This window comes from Equus asinus, chromosome 6 (assembly GCF_041296235.1).
Source record: "Equus asinus isolate D_3611 breed Donkey chromosome 6, EquAss-T2T_v2, whole genome shotgun sequence".
NCBI classification, from domain to species: domain Eukaryota; kingdom Metazoa; phylum Chordata; class Mammalia; order Perissodactyla; family Equidae; genus Equus; species Equus asinus.
Genome location: NC_091795.1, coordinates 40237303 through 40262310, shown reverse-complemented (window position 1 = coordinate 40262310; position 25008 = coordinate 40237303). Strand labels below are relative to the sequence as shown.

General features: G+C 44.1%; 2 long non-coding RNA genes and 1 pseudogene across 6 annotated transcripts in view; 1 reads left to right on the top strand and 2 right to left on the bottom strand.

The window, feature by feature from the left end:
- Positions 1 to 4581, bottom strand: part of LOC139045504 (uncharacterized) — a 36252-nt gene extending 31671 nt beyond the window's left edge. Inside the window, exon 1 of the long non-coding RNA XR_011503932.1 lies at positions 4327 to 4581. This is a non-coding gene — a long non-coding RNA (uncharacterized lncRNA). The remainder of the gene's footprint in view (positions 1 to 4326) is intronic.
- Positions 4582 to 8947: 4366 nt separating this feature from the next.
- On the top strand, positions 8948 to 15127 carry LOC106823841 (uncharacterized protein C2orf78-like; annotated as a pseudogene).
- A 1034-nt stretch (positions 15128 to 16161) lies between these two features.
- Positions 16162 to 25008, bottom strand: part of LOC139045501 (uncharacterized) — a 36525-nt gene continuing 27678 nt past the window's right edge. For all 5 annotated transcript variants that reach the window (XR_011503925.1, XR_011503927.1, XR_011503926.1 and 2 more), the window contains 3 exons: positions 20648 to 20779; positions 19733 to 19798; positions 16162 to 17046 (listed from right to left, as the gene is read on the bottom strand). This is a non-coding gene — a long non-coding RNA (uncharacterized lncRNA). The remainder of the gene's footprint in view (positions 17047 to 19732; positions 19799 to 20647; positions 20780 to 25008) is intronic.

Sequence of the window (25008 nt, the reverse complement as noted above, 5' to 3'; positions counted from 1 at the left end):
TCTCCTTCTGCTACTTCACTGTTAGTGTATAGCAACACAATGGATTTTTGTATGTTGATTTTGTATCGTACAACTTGACCATATTCATTTATTGTTTCTAAAAGTTTTTTAGTCAATTCTTTAGGTTGTTCTATATATAAAATCATGTCATCTGCAAATAGTGACAATTTCACCTCTTCTTTTCCAATTTGGATCCCTTTTGTTTCTTTTTCTTGCCTGATTGCTCTGGCTAAGACTTCCAATACTATGTTAAATAAGAGTGGTGAAAGTGGGCATCCCTGTCTGCTTCCTGTTTTTAGAGGGATAGCGTTCAGTTTTTCTCCATTGAGAATGATATTTGCTGTGGGTTTGTCATAAATGGCCTTTATTATGTTGAGGTACTTTCTTTTTATTCACAGTTTTTATCATAAATGGATGCCGTATCCTGTCAAATGCTTTCTCTGAGTCTATTGTGATGGTCATGTGATTTTTCTTCTTCATTTTGTTAACGTGGTGTATCACGATGATTGATTTGCAGATGTTGAACCATCCCTGTATCCCTGAAATACATCCTACTTGATTATGGTGTATGATCTTTTTAATGTATTGTTGTATTCAATTTGCTAATATTTTGTTGAGGATTTTTGAATCAACGTTCATCAGTGATGTTGGCCTGTAATTTCCTTTTTTTGTTGTTGTCCTTGTCTGGTTTTGGTTTCAGGGTAATGTTGGCTTCTCAGGAAGCTTCCTCTCCTCTTCAATTTTTTGGAAGAGTTTGAGGACAAGTACTAAGTCTTCTTCGAATGCTTGGTAGAATTCACCAGGGAAGCCATCTGGTCCCAGACTTTTATTTTTGGGGAGGTTTTTGATCATGGTTTCCGTCTCCTTACCGGTGATTGGTCTATTCAAATTCTCGATTTCTTCTTGATTCAGTTTTGGCAGGTTGTATGAGTCTAAGAATTTATTCATTTCTCCTAGATTATCCAATTTGTTGGTGTGTCGCTTTTCATAGTATTCTCTCATGATCATTTGTATTTCTGAGGTGTCCGCTGTAATGTCTCCTTTTGCATTTCTAATTGTATTTATTTGAGACTTCTTTGGTTCTTTGGTGAGTCTAGCTAAAAGCTTGTCAATTTTATCTTTTCAAAGAACGAGTTCTTGGTTTCACTGATTTTTTTCTATTGTTCTTTTAGTCTCTATGTCATTTATTTCTGCCCTGATGTTTATTATTTGCTTCCTTCTACTGATTTGGGCTTTGTTTGTTCTTCTCTTTCCAGGTCCTTTTGGCGCACCATTAGATGGTTTATTTGGGAATTTTCTTGTTTGTTGAGGTAGGCCTGAATTGCTATACACTTCTCTGTTAGAACTGCTTTTGCTGTATCCCATAGATCTTGGCGTGTCGTATTTTCACTTTCATTCGTCTCCAGGTATTTTTGATTTCTCCTTTGATTTATTCATTGACCCAACTGTTGCTCAGTAGCATTAGGGTTAATCTTGACAAATCAGTGGCTTTTCTGATTTTCTTCCTGTAGTTGATCTCTAGTTTCATACCTTTGTGGTCAGAGAAGATGCTTGGTATTATTTCAATCTTCTTTAATTTGTTGAGACTTGTTTTGTGGCCTAATATGCGATCTATCCTGGAGAACATTCCACGTGCATTTGAAAAGAACGTGTATTCTGCGGTTTTGGGATCAAATGTTCTATATATATCTATTAAGTCCATCTGGTCTAATGTGTTTTTTAAGGCCGACATTTCCTTATTGATCTTCTGTTTGGATGATCTATCCTTCGGTGTAAGTGGAGTGTTAACGTCCCCTACTATTATTCTGTCACCGTCTATTTCTCCTTTTATGTCTGTTAATAATTGCTTTATATACTTAGGTGCTGCTATGTTGGGTGCACAGGTATTTACAAGTCTTATATCCTCTTGTCGGATTGTTTCCTTTATCATTACGTAGTGCCCTTTTTTGTCTCATTACAGTTTTTGTTTCAAAGTCTATTTTGTCTGATACAAGTATTGCTATCCCAGCTTTATTTTCTTTGCCATTTGCATGGAGTAGCTCTTTCCATCCTTTTACTTTCAGTTTGCGAGGGTCTGAAGTGTGTGTCTCTGATGTACAGCATATGTCTCAGTCTTACTATTTTATCTAATTGGCCATCCTATGCCTTTCGATTGGAACATTTAGTCCATTGACATTTAAAGCAGCTATTGATAAATATGTACTTATTACCACTTTTTTACTTTTTTTCTGGGTGTTTTAGGAGTTCTTCTCTGTTCCTTTCTTTTTCTCTTGCTCTCTTCCCTTGTGGTTTCATGGCTGTCTTTAATATTATGTTTGGGTTCCTTTCTCTTAATTATTTGTGTATTTATTATAGGCTTCTGGTTTGTGACTACCATGAGGTTCATATATAATAATCTAGGTATACAGCAATCTATATTGAGTTGAAGGCCTCTTTAGTTTGACTTCTTTCTGAAAGCTCTACTCTTTTACTCCCCTCCTCCCCCATTTTCTTTTTGATATCATATCTAACATCTTATTTTGTGTGTATCCATTACCTTGTTATCATTGAAATAGGTAATTTTAGTACTTTTGTCTCTTGACCTTTTTATTATCTTCATAGGTGGCTGATCTGCTACTTTTACTGTATTTTTGCCTTTACCAATGATTTCATTGACTTTTTTGGGGATAATTTTCTTATTCCTATTGTGGTCTTCTCTTTCTCACTTAAATAAGGTCCTTTAGCATTTCTTGTAGAACTGGTTTCTTGGTGATAAACTCCTTTAATTTTTGCTTGTTTGGCAAACTCTATCTCTCCTTCCATGCTGAATGATAACCTTGCCAAGTATTCTTTTTTTCCTTTCAGCACCTTAAATACCATGCCACTCCTGGCTAGCTTCTAATCTTTTGGCTGAGAAGTCAGCTGATAGCCTTATGGGGTTTCCTTTGTATGTGCTTACTGCCTTTCTCTCACAGTTTTTAGGATTCTCTTTTTATCTCTAATTTTGGATATTTTAATTATAACGTGTCTTGGTGTGGGCCTCATGGGTTTATTTGGCTTGGTGCACTCTGTGCTTTCTGTGCCTGGCTGTTTGTATCCTTCCTTAGGTTAGGAAAGTTTTCAGCTTTTATTTTTTCAGATAGATTCTCTGCTGCTTTGTCTCTCTTTTCTCCTTCTAGGACATCTATACTACAAATGTTAGTGTGCTTTATGTTGTCCCAGAGTTGAAATCGTTTAAATTCAATTATTTCACTTCATGGTTTATTTTTAACTCTCATACAACTGATGCCATCAAACACAATCAGTGCACAACTTCAAGTTCATATTTTGAAAGAATATCCAATGGAAAAGGGGCTGTGAACTTCACTTAGTGCTAGGAGTTACAGCGAAAAGCAGTATTTGAGCTAACTTCTATAGGATCGGGGAGAATTAACTGAAACTAACTCAGTGAATCTGAAGGATAGAAAGTGAGGGCAAAAGGGGCACAAGACGGGGCTGAAGAAGCAGAGAGGATTCTAGACCAGGCAGACTCTTCAAGGTCAGAGTCAAGAGTTCGCTTTTATTCTGAAACAATCCTTTTGAGCCATGCTTCTGATCAATGTTCCAACTCGCCTATTAAAAAGAGTTCCTGTGTGAAGAATGGCTTGGAAGGAAAGGAGAGTAGATACATGCACACTAGTCAGGACCTAAACGCAAAAGATCAGGCAAGTTCTGTAAGAGGATGCTGAGGGAAAGAAGGTGACACATTCCAAGATATTCAGGAGATAAGATGAAGCGGACTTCGTGAGGTATGAGATGGAGGAAACGAAGGTCTCAAAGGCAAAGTTTCGCAGTCAATCATTTGAACTATAGAGGAAGATCTCTCCAATGAGACCTGGTGAGAAGCACCAGGTGCCCTTTGTGATTCCTGGACGCAACACAATCCAACATTTTCCATAGAAAGTTCAACAGTACTGGAGGGCTTTTTCACTCAAACTTAGCTCTTATTATTCACATTTTCCACGCCAAAACAACACGATTTGAGGAATCGAGCAGGACTCAGTTTGGATAATTAAGTCCTGTCCCCAGCATTGACAGACCATCCTAAAAAGCAGTCCGTATGCCTCATATCAGAGCAGCAATGGCCAGAACCTTGTTTTCAAAAGGATGGGGAGAAATCAGAACATCTCAGACTGTTTGTTTCGGCTACTGCTGGCAAGCAGCCAGCCAGTCAGTGCCTCCGAGCAAGGGCAGAGGGGCCAAGAGCCCTGCAGCGGCAACAGTGACAGACAGGGACCCCAGCGGACGAGGCCCAGGCCCAGGAGCTAAAAGGCGGCAGGACCGCGCTCAGGAGCCAAGGCTTATTACCTTTCGGAGACATGGTTTCCACCCTTCCTCTTGGCTGAAGAACGCCCGGACAAGTAGGGTCCCTGGACTGGGCGTGGCAGGTACGAAACCACTGTCTCATGCGGGCCCAAGATGCTGACCATCGAATGCCAACAGTGAGAAAGTCCCCCGTCCGGGGCGCTCGGGAACAGAACAAGTCCCCCAACTGCAAGCACCTCGGTAGCAATCTAGGCAACCATCATCCTTACTACTGCGCATGCGCTACTTCCCATCCTCATGACGTCACCACGCCGGCGGCCTGAGAAGCTGGGTTAGTAAACAGGACTCTGGTGGCCACAGCGCCCTCCTTCGCTTGAGGACAGAACTACAGCTCATGCAGATCACGGCACGTTTGTCAAGGCCTTGAGATTTCAAGCAATATGGGACATGGAATGAAAGGTTTTTTTCCCACTTCCCCAGTTCCTTGTGTGGTTGTCCTGATATTTTCCAAGTGCTCACATTCACTCGTATATTTTATATAAATATTTCTTTGTACCTATATGCATAGACTCGATTTCGTGTAAAAGCAGCACACTCTATACATCCTACAATCAACCCTGGACACTGAACTTCCCAGTCCATTTATTCATACATCCATTCTATTCTTGCTAATGCTTGCATAGTATTACATGGCTTATAATTTACCATAATTCACATGATGAGTCCAATACTGATGGACTTTTAGTTGGTTTCCGGTTTTTTGTCCTCTGTTACAGACGGACTGCAATGTGAACACCCTCGTGCGTGAATACAGCTACTTTTAAATTCTTAGAAGTAGAATTACTAGAAAGAGGACATGCAAACTTAAAATTTTGAAAAGTACTGTCTAATTACCCTCCAAAACCATTGTAACGACCTACCCTCCCACTTACAGTGAAACTTTATTGGATTCCTATCCTGTGCCAGGTATCAGCTAGAGGGTGATGGTATGTATATTGTAGGAAATACCAAAAAATAACTGAGAGTGATAAGAGTGGATCTCAAGGCTACAATTTCCACACAGTATCAGGCACAGGGAGCAGTACCTGTTAGAAAAACCCTTAATCTGGCTACAAGGGGAACAGCAAAGAACACCACGTCCTACAACAGGTCTGAAGGCAGAAGGGGCACTAAATTTCAGATTAAACCGTAGATAATTCTAATAGCAAAGGTTTATTTACTATTTTCTACTTTCTGAAAATATCTTACAAACACTGTTAACAATCTTTACAGCCATTTCAGTGCTAGGTAAACGGAGGGTCAGAAAGATCAGAGTTCTAAAATAAAGGAATGAACGAACGGCAAAAAGATCACTAGCTTTAACATTTCTGGGACAATCATAGTGTAACCAAGTTCGAATGCCCAAGCATTTACAATTCGGAAATCTTCTACATTATTAAACATGGATCAATATTAGTAAATTGCTATCTGGAAAAAGAACGACATATGTGAGCACACCATCGTTTGCAAACTTACAACTCAGTACATTCAAGTTTGGTGCTACATCATAAAATATTCCTTTGGAATCTATGAAAAGTAATATCCAACCGGTGTGCAGTGGCCTAAAAGTACATCCGGTACAAACGTCTATAGACACGACTACAGAAAATATGACATACATCGATCAGAATCTAGAAAGGCTATATGGGTCTTGCACTTCCCATTTGCTAAGTGACACAAGCTTGGGGTGGGAACACACTCAGTTGACACAAGAAAATACAGACCTAAGCATAAAACGCTTTTTAGAAACTATGGGAACCGGCAAAGCGTAGGCCTTCCAGGGTGTGAATCCAACCTGAGGTTAAAAAACGCCAGAATAGGTATGCAGGACACTGGAATGGAAAATACAGGAGCAAGGCATATTTGGATCACCAAACAGCTAAGCAGTTGACACTAACAAAATCTGCCAGTGTCTTGTAGGGCCCCAGGGAACATGCAGGAGTGTGAGGGACTCTAGGCCTTAATTAAATGAAAACGTGACGATGGGGAGAGTAAGGAAGAGCCTCAGGGGTAGAAGGACAGGGCATGTTGCGTGAAGACAAGTCTCAGTTATCCCCATGGGTACGAAATGCAGGAAGTGGCTCTATGGGACAAGACAGTGCCCTAACTATTAAAAAAAAGGCTTTCTGTGAGTGTAGGGCTTGATGCTCAGTTCCACAGCGTTGGACTCAAGCTTGGAAGTTTCTCCCAGCTTCACTTAAGATTCTATTAGAGGCTAATATGACGCTGAGTCTGCAAGCTAAGGTTAAATGCCCAGAACTACGGAGAGAATGTAGTTACAGAGGCCGGGAACCAGGAAAGGCCTAAGTAAGGGTTTGCCTAACTAGATTGGATGTTGAAAGTGAATATTTTCTTGTATAAACATTTGACTGCCACCTGAATTTGTCTTACCACAATTGTTCCAATCTTACGTCACCCACCCTAACCTGCAGTAGCTCTGGATCCCCTTCATTTCCATGGGAACATAGAAAAAAGAGAGAGACTGGTTTAACTTGCGGATATCTAGGATATGTTGTTAGCCTCCTGTTACATCCTCATGTCAGGGAAGTAGGCTATTTGAGGTATGAAGCTGAGGGGCAAAAAATTTCAAACGTGAGCTCAAGCCATATCTCGACACTGCAACACCCTTCACAATTTCTCCTCGGGTAAACACCCCCGCCATCACTCAAAGCATTCACATTTCATAACAGGAAAAATAAGCCTATAAATGAAATGTGTGTCTCTGGAGGTCACATCTAGCAGCTATCTTCTCGTGGCCTCTGGCATCTTGGATCACACACCTAGGCATCCGAAAAGTCTGCCACCAAGGAAAATGACTGCATGCAAAGATTTCCTCCCCAAACCAGCTGACTCCACATACAAATCAGCAGCAACTCAGCCCTCGCCCACTGTCTCACAGTCACCAGAGTGGTTAGAGAGAAGAGCACTAAGCAGGGGCACAAAAGCAGAGGCTCCCAGGCCAGCCGGGTGCACTGCACACATCTGCTCCTTAGGCGTGAGGGCACCGTGCAACTCACCACAATGCTTCTCACAGTCCCCTCGTAAGTTTCTCCACAGAACCCTTCAGGTCAAGTTAGTTCATGACGCTTCAAAATGAACAATCAGCAGGAGAACAGCATGTGATCTGTCTCCCAGTGTTGGATCCTTAAAAACGGAACCAGGAAAAACACGGAGACAGACCCAGAGCATTTGAAAACGACCCATATTCTACAAACATACCAATGAATAACATAAATCGTGCAATATCACATAAAACAAAATGAGGCAAAGTAATTTAAGGTTATTCTCTTAAATGTACAGAATTCGTGGCTGTTGCTGGACCATCCAGTGACATTAAAAAATATATACTGAATTGTCAGTTCCGTTAATACAAAGTGAGGCCAAAATGTATCAACCTGTTTCTCAAGAAACCCAAAAATCCACAGGCAACTCTCTTTTTCTGTCCCTTTCACCTTGCCTCTTCCCTATTCTCCACGAATGTCCTCCTCTTTCTCTCACTATTCTCCTCTGCATGTCGCTTGGCCTTGCCCACAACCATGGCCGACAGAGAACCCTAGAGGCCCAATGTTCTACAGTGGCTGTTTCCAAGAGGGAGGAAGCTACAGCAACTGCCACACCGGATACACTCAGAGGAGAAGGAAAGGGGAGGACCCCAAATGACTCTCACGTATAAAAGCGCAGGATGGCAGGAGGCCTGTGTGGCCAAATGAGCCAGAGGTAGCAAATTATGGGCAAAAGAATTGCAACCCAAGGCTGGAAGAGAAGACCTCTGCCCTCAGCTGTGTCTCTGGCTCCCTGGCATATGCTTCTAATGGGCAGACGCCATTTTCAGAAGCATCAGGCACTGGAAAGAAGACCTCTGCTGCTGGGATTGAAAGGAAGTAACATCCAGGCGGGGGAGAAGCAAGGGCGAGGCTGGTCCCAGAAACAAGGCCTATAATGCAGAAAAAAGAAAAGGGGAGCAGCAGAGAGATGCAAGTCCAACCTAGCCCAGCCCAGCCCAGTCCAAGGAAGGTAGGATTCAAGGAGAAGAAACTGAAAGAGAAGAGCCTTGAACCACATCATTCCCCACAAGGGGCACTCAACAAACCTCACCCTACTCTTTCACCAAGTTACAGAAAGAACTCATTAATCCCTTCCTTTGCTCCTTAAAAGCTTCAACAAGTTCACAGTTAGATCAACTGATAGGAGTTCAAAACAACTGTATTGAGTCAATCTACATGTCCCTTTCCTTCCTCACTAAGGATATTAATTAACTGTACCTAAAATTATAAACGTACAATAATTCAAAATGTATAATTTATAGACTAAAATAATCATGAGTTAATTATATTAATGAACATCTATAAGGAACGTTGAGAAGATTCCCTAATATAAGAGCCTGGGGAAGAGAGACTATGGCATCTGGCTCCTAGGATGTCACCTCCCCAGAGCTCAGCCACGCAAGTGCTGCTGTAGCTCTCCCCTGACTCCCTCCACCCAATCCTATCTTCTTGTGGGGAATCTGGCCGCCCTATTGGTTGTCTCTTACCTTTACACTGCCTGCTCTGTGACATCGTTCTCCCCCTGGACCTACTGCCACCTGGTAGAATCTTGGGGTTTCCATGGAGTTGCTGGTAAATAAATTTGGATCATTGCAAGTGACCAGTGTGACCAGCGACCTTCGTACTGGACACACCACTCTTTGGCGGCAGCCACTCAGACTTCCTCTGGTATCGTCTCCTCATTCCTTGCATCTGCAGTTGATGCTTCCTCTTCTTTTCTCACCATGTCAGGTAGCGAAAGAAACTTTTAAATGTTTTTTGTTATGTCTTTTTGCCCCCAAATTTGGTAGTAGATTCAAAAGAGCATGGAAAAATGAGGGAAAGTATTGAATTAGAAACCTGGGAGAGTAATTTCACATTTTACTTTGACATGCATGAGCTGTGTGACTTTGGACAAGTCGTCGACTCTCTCACAAACTCTGTTTCCTCCTCATCTCTCACATCAGGATATTACAACTGTTGTTCCTTCTGCTCCTTTTCTTTTCTCATATTGAATCTTAAAGGGCACCCAGGTAGAAATGAAATCAGAGACTTCTTGAGAGTGTTCCCTGAGAAACAGAGAGAAATCCTAGGTGATGCAGAAAACTAGTAAAATATACCCAGAGGTTTCATCTGCAATGGTCTCCCTCCACTGACATTTCAACTCTAGTACTTCAAATTTAGGGTGCGTCAAATAGCAATATTCACATGTTCTGGAATTTTCTACCTAAATGAGGTGAAAAGGAAAATAGGGTAGGAGATGGAGAGTACTGGGCTACAGGGGGACTAGTTCTTCAAAGGTCAAGAAGTTGAGGATTGTTTTCATCAGCACAGGCCAACAGGAACCTAGAGGGCTGAGGAAATAGAAGAATGAGGAGGAGAGCGAGGAGGAGCTCTCCAGGAAAAAGAGGTGGTTTGGCATGAAATGCTGAAGGAACCAAAGATTTTCAATTGAAGCAGGAAGAGCACAGAGAGAGATGTGCTCAGAGCAGGATGAAGCACAGCTGACTTCAGCAAACGCTCACATTCATAGCCGAGGAAGGCGAGTAAGGCAGGGGAGGGCATCGCCCGGAAAAGCAGCTTCTCAGACTCAGACTCACTTGTTTGCTTTTTTCTCTTGCCTCTCTGAACATGGATGGCACCTGAGAGTTTGAATATACACATTTCAGAGATCTTTTAGGAATGACACTTCCTATAATCCAGAAACTGATAAAGTCGTTATCCAGAGGGCAGGAGGCAACAGAGTTTCTACTGTTTTATTCTCATTTTTCAACTATGCAGATGTTATGCCTGTTAAAAATAAAACATAAATTTAAAAAAAAATAATATCCCCTAACTTGAATCAGAAGGACTAATTCCTTACTAGCTGTTCCTTGCTGGGTCATGATCAGAGAAATAAGAACGGGCACAGTAACGGAATTCCTTTACACTTAGGATGTTGCTCTCAGCTTTGTACCAGTTTTCACTGAAATATCACTCTGCTCGTATTGTGGCCAGATGTACATTCACATTTATAGCATTTAATGCCTTTCAGGTGAGTTTTATTCATATAGCTTCTCTGTGGGCACGTAATGGCTAGGAATTCATTCAAGATCACCTTCCACTCTGGGCTGGTTTTGGTAAATAGTATTCACTACAATGGAGGCAGCAATACTCACTTTCACGACACAGTATGTGTGATACAGAATTTCATTTATTAGTAAACTTATTATGCTTTAGTGCTTGCTACATACCTCAGTTTTCATATATCAGTATAGTTATTTTTAGTTCTGTGATAAAGGTTTTCCATGATTTTTTACAGAAATTGTCTTTCTCCCTATAACAGATATGCCACATACAACTTTCATTCATGTATGAATTATTACTAAGATTATAATCATTATTACTATAACTACAGATGAGTAACCCGATGCTCAGAGATTAAATTACAGTTTTCTTTCAAAAAGCACTTCTTGGGATGCACACCCTCAGGCAATCCTGTGGAGGTAGGATCAGAAACCAGGCTTGAAGAGGGTAAGAGTGACCCTTTACACCTACCACCCGGACTGACTACTGGGTGAACTCTAGGGAACAGCACGTGAACTGCACGAGCAAACAGACCCTGAAGAAGACAGTGCTAACAGCTGCACTGTTTTCTAAGGGACCAAGAAAACACCTTATTAGGAGGTCTCCTTCTCCCGGGTTCTGGTAGTGGAACAGTCAGAGCAGAGTCCTGGCAAGAAGTCAGGAGACAGGCTCTGTGACCTGGTGATGATGCTGCCATAATGGGAGAATCGGACCACTCCAGCTGACCTCTCTGAGCCTCAGTTTCCTCACTCGTACCAGGAGAATGTTAGAACAGAGCATCTCTGAGGACGTTCTACTTCTAAAATGCTTCTATTCTAGCAAAGAGTAGATGAGTCAGGACTAGGGGAGGCTCAAGGGAAGGATGGACAGCGAGAAGGGGCTTCCAGCCTAGACAACAAGGTGTGAACCACACCGCTTGGGGCTTCTGCACATCTCTGCCGCAGCTGGGAGCACAGGCAGTTACACAGAAAGGAACAAACTGCACCCGGCCTTACAACCACCATAAAGGGGTGGATGTTCGCTATCTCAGTGAGCAGGGGATGAGAGGCTTCCTCATGCAGCAACCTTGAGATGATGCTTCTCAAACATTGTCAGAGTTGATCAGTCTCACTGAGTTTTTCTTCACCCTCTTGTTCCCTACAGAAAATTTCCAAAATCCATTTTTACTTGGAACTCCAAGCTCCCTGCAGCTCTCTCTTCCTGTGGTGAGCGATGCAGCTTCCCTAGCAGGAAGTGTCTGCAATTTCTCCAGAGTCTCTGCTCCAGCCGTCAGTTCAGGATGGCTACTGCCATCAGCCTCGGGCACCTCTTCCCAGCCACTCATGGGCAGCGCCTACCTTTACCAACATTCTAGCACAACCACGCTGTCTGGAGTGACTGGCCAGAGCCAGAGCTCCACCTCAGCTGCTTCCTATCCGGGTCTCTTTGAGTGGGGTGTCCCAGGAAGCACTGCACAGGAGTCCTCTTCACTCGGAGACTGCACTCTGTCACTGGCCACGACACAGCGGTTTCTTCCATGTATATGGCAGCACACTATGACAGAACTTCAGGTGCCAATAACCCGGTCCCACTGTATCCATCACTTTCCACCAGCCTTGTTCAGGGAACACCATCTCAGGTTCCAAATCAGGGACACAGCCTGTCACTTCCCTACCAGGAAGGAAGCCAGGTGTACTACTATGGTCACGGCACACTGGGGCCTCTGCTTTCTGGAGAACTTGGCCCCTGCCTGCAGTCCTACGGCTCTGTGTCCTACACAGGAGCTGGGGCCTCTGCTCCTCAACCAGAAATGGTGTTGGTACTAAAGGAGATTCAGCCCACACATGTCCTTCCACCAGCCTCCACCTCTGGGGTCTGCTACGCTGCGTCTGCTCCAGCCATCCCACAAACCAGATCTCAAGGTGAGTACAAACAGCAAGAAGGCAGAGAAAGGAGGTCTGCATCCAAAATCAGGGTCAAATCTGCAGCTGGGAAGCGGCGAGGCCACAGACAGGTAGAACTGAAGTCCTGACACGTTAGTGCACACTACCCTCGCTCAGTGCTCCCCATTTCAGACACGACATAAGAGCACATAATACAGGTCAGAAGGGGGCAGTGTAATGCCCACCTACACTTCATGGCTGAGAACCCCAAGAGCACACCAAGGGACCCCACAAGTCTCATTGCTCCACCTGCTAAGTGCCCTGTACCACCACACACAAATGAACTCCCTGTCCTGATGTACAAGTTCAGTCTCCTGGGAAGGCGCTTCAGAACCCTCATTCCCATAGCGTCAGGTTAACTTTCTGCCACTTTCCTGATACCGGGAATAAGACCTTGTCTCCCCAGATCCCGTCCAAACTCAGTGGGCTAAGAATCTGTCCTTACTTATAAATTTCATCAGGAAGAGCTCCACTCCCTATCCTGGTCCGCGGTGCGAAGTGTTCTTATTCTCTCAGGAGAATGCTAGGAATTGTGAAATGTCTCATACTTCAAAAATCTCTTTTACTTTTTAATTCTCCTATGACAATCCTATGAAATACAAAGAAAACCAAGGGACAATGACATCCAATGATCACCAGTAAGAACCAGAACACTCGCCTCTTATCTCCTAGTACAGGGCGCTGTCCATGATCCTTAAGAGCCAGGAGAAACGCCTTGCCCATCGGGGGAAGGGACGTGGTTGCTGCACTGGTGTCTAAGGGGGAACACCTCACCCACCGAGGACTCACTTCATCCTTGCTTCCTTTGTAGTGGTGGAAACGTCCCTGGGGATGGAGACTTCCCTGGGGCTGGAATCGCCAAGCCAGAAAATTTACCTACAGCAAGCTCCAGAATTCCCCAAATCCTGCAGTAGCAGAAATACCCAGATGCTGCAGAGTGACCCACCAGCTGAGCTTGGGGATCTTTCACTGACAGCTCCAGTCCACACTTCTAACAGTGACCTCCTGGCACTGTCTCCAAATCCAAAGAACTGGGATGAGTTTAACACCAACCTTGCAAAGCCCCTGGATCCCGACCAGATCCCAATACAAAACCAAGATCCGCTACTACAGCCTTTAGAAATTCCTGATATTCTCCAGCTCCTGGCCTGCATCGATCCCCTCGGGCCAGAGGACCACCCTGCTTCCGAAAACGCTGATCTGGGAAAGAGTAGCCTGAGTCTTGAGGGCCAAGGGACACTGGAAAACGGGACCGAGGCTAGCGGTGGCCTTGCAGACATCGCTACACTGATGGAGGATGGTCACCTTCCCCAACTATTCGACCCCTTGAAAGACCTTGATCAACCCCAAGGCCCCGAGCTGATCCAAGCCAAAGAGACAGGAGCCATCGAGTCCATCCAGCTGTAGGAAAAGTCAAGTAGCAGAAAGGATGCCTCCGATAACACCAGGAAGAACAAACATCAGGCCTCTGAGCCTCTCGATGGTGCTCCCAAGGCCAAAATCCAGCCAAAGGACCCGGAGTGCCTGTCAGGGGGAGAAGGGCTTATTTGCAATGCTGCAGCCAGTGACAGGGCTCCTGAGAACGAGGCCGAGCACTCCAACAGCAAACCTCAGAAAGCCGCACCCAGCAGGATCAGTACAACTAAGAGCCATGGGCAGGAAAGGACCAAGAGGACCAGAGGAAACAACCCCAAGAAAGCCGGAGAGAGTCGGCAGTCAGGGACTGAAGTCAGGGTGGAAGAGAAGCCAATGATGCCCAAGATGAAGCGGAGGAAGAATCAACCCGAGCTGAGCCAAGAAACCTTTAAGCGGCCTCGAACCAGCCTCGGCCAGCACATGCTGGAGTCGGTGCAGGTGTTTCATGCTCTGGGGAGGAAGAGTGAGAAGAACACCGGGCCCTCTTCCTCCCGGGCCCTGGGAACCTGCAGCAACCCCAAACACCCCCAGCCCTGCCCAGCTATCAAACCGTGGCTGGATACCCCACTCAAGCGTCAAGGTCCTTTGGAAACTCGAGTCCAAGCTCAGAAACCAGATGGCAGGGCTGAAAAACAGTGTCCACCTCCATCCCGGGATGAGCTGACACCTCCTGGGAAGGTCAGGTTGGTACCTTTGCCTTTTCTGTCCGTGGACAAGCCTCCAGCTCGACCTGTTCCTCGGAGGCCACAGGCTCTGGCCTCACATCGGCCTGCTGTGGCAGACCCTGCCCGGCCTGCTTCCATCAACTCAGCTCAACCAACTGCAGTCAATTCCACCCACCCAGCTCCTGCATCTTTGACAGGTCCTGCCAGACCAGCTCGGCCAATTTCCACCAACCCCACCCGGCCTAGCGGCCCTCAGTGTCCTGCTTCAAGGCCTGCACCTTACAGAACAGCATCTTGCACTTCTCTCCAGCAGGAGCCCGTTCCCACTGCTGTGCCCATGCTCCAGGCCCCGCCCAAGCCTCCCGCCCAGTATCTACTGGAGGATTTCAGCAAGCAACCAATTCCATGGAGGAAACCCGTCATTCCAGGGCCAGTGATGTCAGAGCCCATCACACAGGAACAGAGGCCAGAGCGGGAGGCCATGAAGAGGCAGGCTCAACAGGAGCGTGAGAAGGCTGCCAAGTACACCTCTTGGGGGAAAGTGCAGTTTTTCATTGAGAGGGAAAAAGAAATGGAAATTTCTCGATACTATGGCTACGCGATATAAGGCTGCTAGGGCTCTTGGTGCCCCTTTGGGGTCCAGATGTTTTTCTATAGATAGATAAGAGTTATATATTTTGATATTTTAAAAATTTACTAGAACAATAAATAGCAGTACTAGTTAATAGATGAGTAATAAAGAAGCCTTTTGTCTTGGAGATGCTGTTAACTGTGGTTTCTCTTTGGTGGGGGTGGGGATCAAAGGCTTCATGAGAAAAAAGAAGTGACGTTGGATGGGAGAAAGAGGGAAAGGCATACAAAATGATGAAACAGGCAGGAAGTGGGTCTAGGGCTGGGGTAGCCAAAAGGGGAGAGATTTTAGGGGTTTAGAAAAAGAAGCAGGAGTCATGAATGGCAGAAGTCAGAAGCAGGGCCTGAGAGGAGCGTTAAAAGAGTAAAATTGGAATAGAGTTGAAGATGGCAGCTGACGAGTCTAGGTGGACCAGGACAAATGTAAAAACTCTCTCAGGGAGGCTGTACTTATGGCTCGTGATCACATCAGTGTTCTGGGAAACAAGAGATTCAGGACACTTCTCCAAAAGCCCTGGGTCACCTCATCCATGAATGACTATGGCTGAGGACGGTCAGTATAAATCAAAAGGGAATCTATGAGATGAATGACCAGGGCTGAGTCACCTTGGGGGCAGCTGATAACACGGGCCTCCCCATGGGAGCTGCTGCAGCAGGAGGCCCACCCAGGACAGGGCAGGCAGAGAAATCGCCTTTCCCCGACCCCTGTGCACCAGGCCCACGAACTCACTACTTCAGTTAACCTTTGCAACAACACGCGAGGCCAGGGTCACTGAGCCGCTTTACTACTGATGTTCTGCAGTGGGCTGCAGTCACACTGCCTGCGGAGGAGCAAGGCCTCAACTTGAGACCTGCATGCCAGCAGTGCTCAGTATTGGCTAATGCTTGTTGGTGACCAAGCTGGCTTTCAGATCAAAGCATCTGGACGTTACTGGTGGACGAGATCCAACTTCTGGAGGGGCCTAGATTTTTCTTCTTTAGATGTACTTCATTCTATTTCCCCTTCTGTACAGACTACATCATGTTCCCCACCCAAGTCTAACTGCCATATGTCATCTTACACATCTGCCCCTTACCCCTTTCCTCCTCCTCCCACCCTTTTCCTTCTCGTATCTATGTGTTTGTTTATCTTCCACATATGAGTGAAGCATAGGGTATATGTCTTTCTCCATCTGACTTATTTCACTTAGCATAACACCCTCAGGGTTCATTCACGTTGTCGCAAATGGCAAGATTTCATGTTTTATGGCTGAGTAGGATTCCACTGTGTGTGTGTATATATATATCATCTTCTTTATCCATTCATCTCTCAATGGGCACGTTGGTTGTTTCCAAGTCTTGGCTATTGTGAATAATGATGCAACGAACACAGGGGCACATATATCTTTTCCCATTAGCGTGTTTCCGTGTTCTTTGGATAAATACCCAGAAGTGGAATAGCTAGATCATATGGTAGTCTTATTTTTACTTTTTTGAGGAATCTCCATACTGCTTTCCATAGTGGCTGTACCAGTTAACATTCTGACCAGCACTATACAAGTGTTCCCTTGTCTGCACACCCTTCCAACACTTGCTATTTCTTGTTTTTTTAATAATAGCCTTTCTGATGGGGAGGAGGTGATAACTCATTTTAGTTTTGAATGCATTTCCCTAAAAACTAGTCACGTTGAACATCTTTTCATAAGCCTGTTGGTCACCTGTATATTTTCTTTGGAAAAACATCTCTTCATAAACATTAACTTGAGGCGCCTGCCAGGGCCTCCGCAATCCACCTGGTCTGTTTCTGCCCTCTCTAAACATCGCCATCATCCAAAAGCACACAAGAAAAATCCACTGGAAGCGTCGATCACAGGGCAGGAGAGCGGTGGGAGCACGTGAGCACTGGGTCGCTGCTCCACGAGGGCAGGACGTATGTGCCCAAGGGTCCAGAGTCGCATCTTGGGAGGCTTGTAGGGCACCTGGAGGGGGTGAGCCAGGGGAGGGGGGGCATAAAAGGGAATGCTGTGGGGGGTGGGGGAGAGAAGGGGATAGCAGATAATTATCATGGGAAAATTGGTAATTTACATTTCTAAAATTATTTTTATTGAGATATAATTCACATACCATAGAAATCCATCTTTTGAAATTGTAAATTCAGTGGCATTTAGTACATTCACAAGCACAGGCAACCACCAGCATTATCTAACACATCACATTTTCATCACCCCTAAAAGAAACCCCCCTAACCATTAGAGGCTGCTCCTCATTCCCTCTTCTCTCCAGCCCCAGGCAACTACTCAGCTGTTTTCTGTCTCTATGGACTTGTCTTTTCTAGACATTTCATACATATGAAATACACCACAATATGTGACCTTTGTGTCTGGCTTCTTTCACTTAGCAGAATGTTTTCAAAGTTCATCCATGTTGTAGTATGTGTCAGTCTTTCATTCTTTTTTAGGACTGTAAAATATTCTATTGTATGGATCCACCACACTTGTTTATCCTTTCCTCAGTTCATGGACATTTAGGTTGTTTCCCCTAGTAATTTACATTTATTGAGAATTTATATTGTGTTAGGAAGCACCCCTTGGGTCATCAATTCCATTTCACAGATAAGGAGACAGGCTTGGAGAGTGTCAAGAATTGGCCCAAGGTGAAGAGTCAGCAACTGGGGGAGCTGGGGTTTCAACTCAGGCAGGCAGACCTCAGAGGTAATAGATTCACAGGAGAGAACGTGAGAAAGGTACAAAAGGGGATTCAATGGAAATTCACCCTTCTCCCCAAGTTCCCCACCCACCCAATTCCTTCCTCCCTTAGACACATTTACTTTTGCGATGCTGTGGATCCTTCCAGAGAAATGATTTACACCCCAACACGGATGTATCACAATTTACTGACTAATGGGTCCCACTGATTTGAAGTGTCACTCTTACGGTACACTAAATTCTTACATTATGTTTGAATTACTCTTCATAACTGCCCTGACTGTGTCGCTTGTCTCTAATATTTGGCATTTCTCTAGAATTCTTTTTCTCTTCTTATATATTTTTTAAAACTTCCTCCTTTTCTTATTTCTATTAAGGCATTATCCATTGTGTTCATTCACTCTTGTATTATCTGTAATGTCGTCTTCAGACCTGGTTTCTTCAAAGAGTCAAATTCGAGAGGAAAATAAAAAGAAGGTGAGAGACACATGGGGGGAGAACCCATAGATTAAATAAGATGTCAGAAACCTAACAATGAAATGCAAAGTGTGGACCTAAGTTAGACCTAACTCAAACCCCTAAAAACAATTTCTATGACATTTAGGAGGCACCTGAGAATTTGAGAACTGACTGGATATTTAATAATAAAGGAGGATATTAAGGAACAATAGTCTGACACTTTAAATATACATACCAAAAATGGACAGGTGAAATTATATGATATTGGGCATCTGCTTCAAAAAACTATGGAATACGGTGAAACACGTAGGGGTAGAGAGGAAACACGACAGCCATAAGCTGATAAATATTCAAGCTGGATGAGTTCATGGGTGGTCCACGAACACCACAGCATTAGGTCTGCTCCTGTATAACTTCAAAATTTGTGGTAATTGTTTAAAAAGAGGATGACACTGTGGAAAAGTTGTTGGCACTTTCCAAAGGATAGACATACAACTCCTTTGTGATCCAACATCTCTACTCCTACCTATACATCTAACAGAATTGAAAGCAAAGATCTGAACAAATATTTGTACACAGTGTTCACAGCAGCATGATGCATAAGAGCCACAAGGTGGAAACAACCCAGCTGTCCATCAACAGATGAATGGATAAACACAATGAGGTATGTATACACAGTGGAATGTTATTTGGCCATAAAAAGGAAAGACATTTTGTTACATGCTGTAACATGGATGAATCCTGAAAACATTATGTTCAGCGAAATCAGCCAGACACAGAAGGAAAAATATTGCATGATTCCGCTAATGTGAGGTACCCAGAACAGGCAAATTCATGAAGACAAGAAGTAGAATAGAGGTCACCAGGGGCTGAGGGAGGGGAAATGGGGTTGTTATTTTGTAATAGTTACAGAGCTTTTGTTCAGGATGATGGAACTTGTGGTTACAGGCAGTGGTGACGGCTGCACAACATCATGAATGCACTTAATGCCACTGAATTGTACACTTATGAATGGTTAAAATGATAAACATTATGTATATTTTACCACATCAAAAACAAAAGCAAAAGGAATACCCGAGTTCAAGTTTCAATTCTTCCTTTTCTGGGCCTCAGTTTCACCATCTGTGAAGTGAGTCACTGTCACCGTCTATGCTCCGGGCTCAGTGCAGAGGAAGCACTCAGGAGGGGACGTTAGTACCACTCCCACTTCATCAGCAAAGGCCTGCTGTGCGGATTCACTGCCTTAACGTGTGTGCACGCACTTTTTAAATGGCAGCTGCTGTACAGGCCTACCTCACTGTACTGTGCTTCGCTCTACCGTGCTTCACAGACGCCGCATTTCTTACAAGACCCCCATCAGCAACCCGATTACAACTCGCTGAAGGCTCAGATGATGGTTAGCATTTATAGCAATAAAGTATCATTTAATTAAGGTATGTACACTGTTCTTCAAGACCTAATGCTATTGAAACTTAACAGACTACAGTGTCGTGCAAACATAACTTCTACATGCACTGGGAAACCAAATTATTAGTGCCACTCACTTTATATTGCGATATTCACTTTATTCAGTGACCTGGAACAGAACCCGCAAGATCTCCGAGGTAGGCCTGTACAAATGTTAAGAGACATTAGGTGTTATTGTTTCCCAAGGCCATGGAACTGGTCAGAAGGAGGATAATTCTTTCTCACTGATAATGCCACACAGGCCAACAGAACGTATGAGTTTCCCTGGTGTGTCCAAAGATATCAGGAAAAGAAAGCATAAAATTTAGAGAACTGTCTTCTACCGAGATGCTTACACGTGCTCTGACAACTATTTAAAATAACTGCTAAAGACATCATGGATATTCCTTTCTTTTCTTTCAGGCTACTACTTTTCTTACTAAAAGTTGACTTGACGTTCAAAATATAGAACAGAGGGGCTGGCCCCGTGGTGTAGTGGTTAAGCTAGGTGCATTCTGCTTTGATGGCCTGGGTTCGCGGGTTCAAATCCTGGGCTCGGACCTATACTACTTGTCAGCCGTGCTGTGGCACTGACCCACATACAAAATACAGAAGATTGGCACAGATGCTAGCTCAGAGCTCATCTTCCTCAAGCAAAAGAAGAGGAAGGTTGGCAACGATGTTACCTCAGGATGAATCTTCCCAGGCAAAAAAAAAAAAAAAAAATATATATATATATATATGTATATGTATGTATATATATAAAGAGAGAGAAAATGGAAGTCTATAGTATTTCTCAAGCATGTACAGAGGCTATTGCCAAATATTATATTTCGATTCAAGTCTCTGATCTCTTTTTGAGACAGCAATTAGAAAAGTGTAATTAAGGAAACCACTTGGTTCCCTTTTTGAAATACTACCCATAAGAGAAGGCCAGCATTATAACTACTGAATTACTATGATTATTACACTATAAGAACAAAGATGGTCTTTTCACTAAGGGTTCCATTTACCTCTGGTTTGTATTAGTGGCGAGTGTGTGTTACATCAATAATCAGTCCAAGTTCTTCATTCTGCTCTCAGATTTTGCTAGAAACATCCAAGGGGTGAAAACATTCTTCTGGAGCAAGATTCTTCTCCAAACTCTGTCAGAGAGAATGAGGTAAGAAAGAACAAATGTGTCCTTAAAATCCTTTCTTATACCACCAATTCATTCAAGCCCTGTGATGCTAACAAACAGTGTGATTCAGAGGAAAGTTTCCACTCTTCTGGAAGTTATGAGCTACATTACAATCCTTTCTTCCAGGGATTAGAGGGAAGAAAATAAGCTCACGTCTATAGAGTTATTTCTGTATTTGTTTCATGTGGGTTCCCAACCAGACTGTAAACTCCCAGAAGGCAGGGACCACATCAGTGTTGTCCACCACTGTACCTCCAGCTCCAAGTGGAGTGCCTATAAAAAGGCACTTATAAATACTCCTAGAATATCTAAATAAATGAAGGATGGCTCTTACTGCTAAATATTCTTTTCTGTATTTCTTTCATTTATGTACTCTGTTCCATCGATCTATTTGGTTATTCAAGTGCCAGCAACACATCTTTTAAAAAAGTAATAGAGGGGGCCAGCCTAGTGGCATAGTGGTTAAGTTCACAGACTCTGCTTCAGCAGCCCAGGCTTCGCAGGTTTGGATCCAGAGTGGTGACCTAGTACCGGTTGTTGAGCCACGCTAGCTGGCATCCCACATGAAACAGAGAAAGATAGGCACAGATGTTAGCTCAGGGCCAATCTTCCTCACACAAAAATAAAAAACGAATAGACTACTTTTCAGAGCAGCTTTAGCTTCATAGAAAACAGAGCAGAAAGTAAAGAGTTCTCACTTTAATCCTCTCTCCTTCACCCCACACAGCCTTCCCCACCATCAACGTTCCACAGCAGTGTGCCCCATTTGTTAGGATCAGTGAACGAACGTCAACACATCATTATCAATCAAAGTTGATAGCTCACATCACGCGTCACTCTGTGTTGTATATTTGATAGATTTCGGCCAATGTACCATGACATGTATTTACCCCTATAGTATCAGACAGATTAGCTTCACTGCCCTAAAAATCCCTTGTGCTCCAGCCACACTTCTAATGTGGCTTAATTTCTGGTACGGCTACATGAACCCCTTCCACTGCTCTTTTTTTTTCAGAATTTTCCTGGCTATGTAAGTTTCTTTTTCTATACGAGCTTTAGAATCAGATGATATGAGATGATGTTAAATTTACAAATTAACTTAGGAAGATCTGACAGAGCTACGATGCTGAGTCTTCCACCGAACATTGTGAAAGGTTTGAAGACTGTATTAATTACAACAAGGCGTACCATCTCTCCTGTCAGTTTCTTCCAGACTTGGAGCTGGAGGATCATTACCATCTCCAGCTATCGGAACAACAGCCAACCTGAGGTAACTCATTTAGTCACAAACCGCTTAGGGAGCCTTCCTTGATTAACCCTGTCTGTTGTCATTTCCCCCTCCTTTCCATTCCTAGGCATTTCTGCTGTGGCATTTCTGTGACACATCATTTGCCACTTGACAGTCCACTGTGCCTGACACTCGACTGCCAAGTACTGAGGCAGCTTTGCCTTGGGTGACTTCCCTCAAACACCCAGGACACCTTGTCCCATTCCGCTGCCACGCAGGGGTCATTCATCTCCCTACCTCTACTGCGTGAACAGGGACTGCACTGGGAGTGGCCCTGCAGCTTCGCAACCCCCTTGATGGCGCCTTAAACAGTCCCAACACTGAAGAGTGCACACAGAACTAGAAGAGGCTTCCTATAACCACGTCACACAGGAAAGATGTTGGCTGTGCGGAAGAAAGGAGACTGAAGAGTCTTCCTGCTTCTCTCTGCTGATGTCCTTGAAGAAAAGGGGCTGAGCAGGGACCCGGGGGAACCTCAGGATCCCCTTGCAGAGACCGTGGAGCAGGGACCGAGGAGTGAGGACAATCGCGGAGAGGAGGAGGAATATAGGAGGAAATTCACAGGCACCGCCAATGCGGGTGGGGGTGGGCCGTCAGTTCACTCATTCAACAAAGACTGGAAAGTAGTTATGATGTGTCCAGGACCACGTTTGGTGTTGCCAGATGTGAATCAGAACTATTTGCTTATCTTTAAGAACTCACTAATGTTTAAGTCCAGAGATGCAGAAGAATTGACAGAGTAGGTGAAAACCCACTCCTGACCTACGAGACACAAATTAAATAAATTCCCAGTAGTCAAAGTGGGCTCTCCCTGACACTAATCCCCGCTGTGCCGGGCAGGGTGATGAGACATGGAATCTCTTCTCACCTTTTTCATGTCAGTCAAATGCCTTCCCCACCTATTCCTTTCTTCCTTCAAACAAAAACACAGTTTTTCAGAGTTTCCATGCTGAAATCCTGACCTTGCTGATCCGGGGCATTTTTGTGGTTGTGAGGATGGGATGGGAGGGGTTTTACTGGCATTTAGTGGCTGACGGGCATGGGTATAACGCATCTTGCCAAATTCAGAACACTCCCACAAGTGGGTCTCACACCTGGATGACTTTTCAAAGTCTTATTCAACATCCATAGAGGTGAAAAACTGTTCACAAGTATCTAAGCCTTAGAACCTAACTCCATTTCACACATAAACACAAAGGGTTTCTTTGCAGTTTTCACGGACATTGAATGTCCAGCATAGAAACCATCTTATCATCCTAGTGAAGACCGTACTTTGTTTTCTTTGGAAATCTACTTAGCGCAGCTCACAATCATTGAAACTCCTGCCACTAAGGCAACATACCCACCCAGATCAGTGAGCATGGGCAGCTTTGGCATTCGTGGTGCAAGCAACTGACAATTCCTTTATTTTTAGTGAAGCCATGCCCAAACATTGACATATGGAAATGTAAACACATATTACTCTATTCTAAATTACTTTATTTTATTTCTCCTTTATTTTATAGTTAGAGCATTACACTGATTTTTTCCCTTAAACTTAAGTGTGGAAGCACGTTGGGTATATATATATGAATTTCACTTCAGGAGAGTAAAGGGGATATTACAAAATATTACTATAAAAAGGGGAAATGGAGTCAGATAGGGTGGGAATCAGAGTTCTGCACGGTGAATTCAGATTTCTGAAAGAATACTGAATTAACTTTTCTTATCTTTTTGATAGGAACTTTGAGAACAAGGACACAAGTCCTAGCTATCCGCTGTCCAACTGGGAGACAGTCTTTCCACCTATTAATACACTTTCTGTGAGCCAAATGTGACATTAGACTGTCTCCCTGCGCACAACGGGGCTCCTTGAAAACGGAATTCACAGCCCACTCAGCAGGTCCCCTCTGCTCTCTGCTTGGCATCTTGCTGCTCCCCTTCTTCAGCCCCACCTAGTAACCACCTGTTCTCCCCTTCTTCCTGTTCCCCATCTTGAAAAGATGCAAGGCAGCCAAACAGAGCAAAGGTCTCCACAAACAAGGCCTAAGACCACAGACGGCCAGCCCTTCTCTAGCCCTGATAAGCCAGCCCAGTCCTGAATGCTAAGGTTCATCGATACTCACATGCTGACGGAAATCGTTTAGATTCAGTTCTTTCACTTCACGGTTTATTTTTAGTTCTCATACAACTGAAGTCATCAAATTCATTACGTGCGGACCTTCAAATTCATATTTTAAAAGAAAATCAGATGGGAAAGGGGCTGTGAACTTCACTTAGTGCTAGGAGTTACAGTGAAAAGTAATCTTTCAGCTGACCTCTGCAGGATGAGGGAGAACTCACCGAGGTCAACCCAGTGAATCTGAAGCACAGACAGTGAGGGCAAAAGGGGCACAAGACCGGGCCAAAGAAGCAGAGAGGATTCTAGACCAGGCAGACTCTTCAAGGCCAGGGTCAAGAGTTCGTTTTCACTCTGAAAACAACGTTTTTGAGTGATGTTTCTGAGCAATGTTCCAACTTGCATATTAAAAAGATTTCCTGCGTGAAGAATGCATTGGAAGGAAACGACAGTGGATACACGCACACTAGTCAGGACCTACATGCAAAAGAACAGGCACATTCCGTATGAGGATGCTGAGGGAAGTCGGGGGACAGGTTCCAAGATATTCAGGAGGTCAAATGAAAGGGACTTCATGAGGTATGAGCTGGACGAAAGGAAGGTCTCAAGGAATAAAAACGAGCTCACTGCACACAAGAGCAAAGTCTCACAATTAATCGTTTGAACGTGTAGAGGAAGAGCTCTCAGATGAGACCCGGTAGGCAGCTACTGCTGCCCTTCGTGATTCCCGGCAACGACACAATCCAACATTTTCCGCAGACAGTTCAGCGGTTGCGGAGGCCTTCTTCACTCAAACCTGGTTCTCATC